This window comes from Austrofundulus limnaeus, unplaced genomic scaffold (genome assembly GCF_001266775.1).
Source record: "Austrofundulus limnaeus strain Quisiro unplaced genomic scaffold, Austrofundulus_limnaeus-1.0 Scaffold82, whole genome shotgun sequence".
NCBI classification, from domain to species: domain Eukaryota; kingdom Metazoa; phylum Chordata; class Actinopteri; order Cyprinodontiformes; family Rivulidae; genus Austrofundulus; species Austrofundulus limnaeus.
The window spans coordinates 356,217-359,760 of NW_013952484.1; the positions used below are offsets into that span (position 1 = coordinate 356,217).

Genomic DNA, 3,544 nt, shown 5'->3' on the forward strand with positions numbered 1-3,544 from the left:
AATTTAAGCTTTTGTAGCACAAGAAAAAGAACACAGAGGAAGCTGTACTTGTGTGTGTCGTGGGGGTAAAGGCCGGAGACAGTGAAGTACGAAGTTTTATACCCTCAGAGTTTGGAGATTTTAAGTTCCTTTAAAAACATATTTTTTTCTCTTTTTTTTTGAACTGGTTGTTTCAGGGTTACACAATCTGTTCCTAGTTATTTTAAGAGTAATTTATTTTACTTACAGTATAAATTTTCTCTAACACCATATACTCACTGGGTGTAACTGTGAAGCAGGTAAGATGTGAACTTATCATCATTAAACAGTTCTGCGTAAGAAGTTGGCAGCAAACAATGAGCTCACTTCCAATTAACAGAACTGTGAAATAATTTCCAGTATTTTTAAATACTATATTTGACTGTATTTTTTTWAAAAAAGCACACAATTACTCTTTTAATTAACCCTCAATGTACCGCCCACAGTACATTCCCAGTTTGTGGTTCCTTCCTGCCTCTTTATAGCCTGACCCTCGCTACCAGGGACTTTGACTTTGCATATTAGACTGTTTAAATAATTCGATTGGCCGTCTTCTTTTGATTGACACCTCTTTTGGCCAACTAGGTTCATCTATAGACTCTCCAGAGCCCAAAATGTGTGGCAATCCCCTGGTTTGTGTTACCCATGATTGATTGATTAGAATCGACCAATCTGCTCTGAGCTTCATTCTGACACTACAGCTGTGTAGCCAATCAGGCTACCTTTTATTCGATTTGCAGCTTTGGAAATAAAAATAATGATTATAGTGTATTTTAACTTCAATATCTGATTACTAGTTACAGTTACAAAAATGATGACTGCTGACGTTAAGAATTCAGATTGACAGCTTTACATAGAGCGGTACTTAATTTAATTTGGTTTAGGGTTTCGCCCGCAGGTTAACATGTTAAACTGTGCGTACGCTTACATTTTTTCTCCAAGAACCCTGACAACCATTTATAGACTCAGACTCAAATAAAAAAAGCAACCTGATGTCCAGGATCTACATCAGCAAATGACTCAGACTTGTTTAGGACACAAATGCACAAGACAAGGTACTATTTTCTTTGCACGTTTTTATAATTTAGATGCATTCACRTTTTAAAATGACCTTTTTCTAAAAGGACAAAAGAACTTTCTGAACATGTGCATTTACATTATCCATACACGTTATCCATTCTCATTATCCATACTCCAAGAGGAGTTTTTTTACATAATCAACTGGCACGTGTACCGTATGCAATGTTTTACTGATCATCCTTAACTCGTCAGTAGTATAGCGAATAAACCTCGGGCTGAAAATTACCCAGAGAAAAAGGTTTGTGGCATGCTTTAATAGGCCTCAAATTAGCGTCTAATTATCCAGCATCAGTGCCGGAGCCGTGGGCACGTGGCTTTGCAGTTGGATAGCGGATTAAGTGGCACCACAGTGGGCAACGTGCAAAACACGTGCCACTTGTTAAACATACAAACATTCACGGGAATTATCTAGGGGCGGGCACGCCTCCAGGCACACAGATTTGACTGTTACATTTTCTGTTGATGCAATAAGGACTGAGTGAGTCAGTTTTGCCAAGATTTCATTAGTTAAATAACTTTGTATTGATTTTATTTGCTGGGAGAATGACTGTCAAACTGTTTTTAACTCTCAGGTTGAAGTTATGAAGAAGTCGATTGGTTTTTGATTAATAGTTAAGTGTATTTGTAGCAGAATGAAGTTTCTACCAAGACGCCTGATTTAAAGTAAAATTAAATACTGTTCAGTTCTGAAACTTAAGTTTTTATTTATTAAAATGAATCTTGGATTTTCAGGTTCCATTTATTTCATTAATTTGTTTTATTATAAACGACTAATATATAATAGAGATATAATAATTAATAATTTGGCGGCACGACGGCTCAGTGGTTAGCACCGACGCCTCACAGCAAGAAGGTCCTGGGTTCGATCCCCGGTTCGGACCTGGGGTCTTTCTGTGCGGAGTTTGCATGTTCTCCTCATGCTTGYGTGGGTTTTCTCCGGGTACTCCGGTTTCCCCCACMMCAMAAAACATGTACAATAGGTTGCCTTCAGTCCCAGGCCGCCCTTGAAAAAGAGATCTGAGATCTCAATGGGACTTGCCTGGTAAAATAATGATAAATAAATAAATAAATAATAGCTAATACAGTTTTTTTTCAGTAGTAGTGTGAAAGCTATTGTTTTAGTGTTTCTTTTTAATTTAATTGTTTCTGTACTTCCGTACATTTTTTGGCACACATCTCCTGAAAATTTTTATGCTATTTCAACAATTCTTATTATCAAAACCTTCAGCTCCATCTGGACATTCCGACTATGACTCATGGTATTTCAGCAACTTAAATTTTCTCAGCTATTTAGCTTTTTTTTCTGCCACTATTTTCTTATTGAAAATAAATAGAGCTGGCTTCAACATACTTAAAACTTTTTTTAAAGTCCACTGCAGTTTTGTACAAGTTCTGCTACTTTGTACTAATTTCAACTTCCTTCAGATAATTAAAAGCTTTTTGATGATGATGATGGTGATGATGATGATGGTGATGATGATGATATTGTCATTGTACTTGAGGACAATGAAATTACATTTAAGACCACCCATTCAAAAAGACACACATGACAAAAACAGGTGAGCAGGTCATGCTGCAACCAGCAGGGGTTGCCTTACCTTTAAAAAGAAAAATACATTATTCCTGTGGTTATTCGTTATTTTTGCAGCCCTAAACTGCAACCTTTGTTAAGCTGGTCTGGCAGTTTAATATTCTTTTTTTCCTGACATCTATATTTACTAAATCCTGTTAATTAAAACAAAAAGTGCACACAATAGTTTTAAAATAGATTCATCAATTCTCTGTCCCCTTTATAACAGAGGAAGTTGATAATGCAACAGTGAGAAGGTGGCTGCTAAAAAATAGGAAATATTTTGTGGTTAAGTTCACTTCAAATAAAAACGTCTTTTATTTTACCTGTGTTAACAAATGGGTAAAACTATATTTCATGTGGTAAAAAGGTCACCCAGACAAATCACGGCAGGTTGGAATTTCTGATTTAAATCTGCCAAACATAAGTTTGATGGTTTAAAAAAATAAAACTTCTTATTTCCTTTTTTATTTTTAGAAATAGAGTTTAGTTTGTAAAAGAATAATTGCTTGAAAGGTATTTCACATTATTTTGTTAAAGATGAACTCGGTTATCATAATTATTTTAGTTATTTAGTTTTTTGTTGGAGTCTTTTTTTTCCGTCACTTCAGTAGAAAACGAAACCAAATATTATTAGTTTATTTAGTTTACTTATTTCTTCATAATCAGTGACTTTTTTAAAGTGAAGAGAAAATAGAGAGAGAGAAAAACAGAGAGAGAAGTAATTAGAAAGATTGAAATAGAGATTAGAAGTGTATTAAATATACACCAAGAAAACACAGGACCACACACCCAACGTCTGTCCGCTCACCTGAAAAATAAATGGATAAATACATGGAGGGCATATATAAATATATACACATACCCATACATATA

At 35.0% G+C, this 3,544-nt stretch overlaps 1 protein-coding gene across 1 annotated transcript in view; it reads left to right on the forward strand.

The window, feature by feature from the left end:
- fig4a (FIG4 phosphoinositide 5-phosphatase a) overlaps nt 1-3,544 on the forward strand; it is a 67,960-nt gene that overhangs the window by 36,321 nt on the left and 28,095 nt on the right. The window lies entirely within an intron of this gene.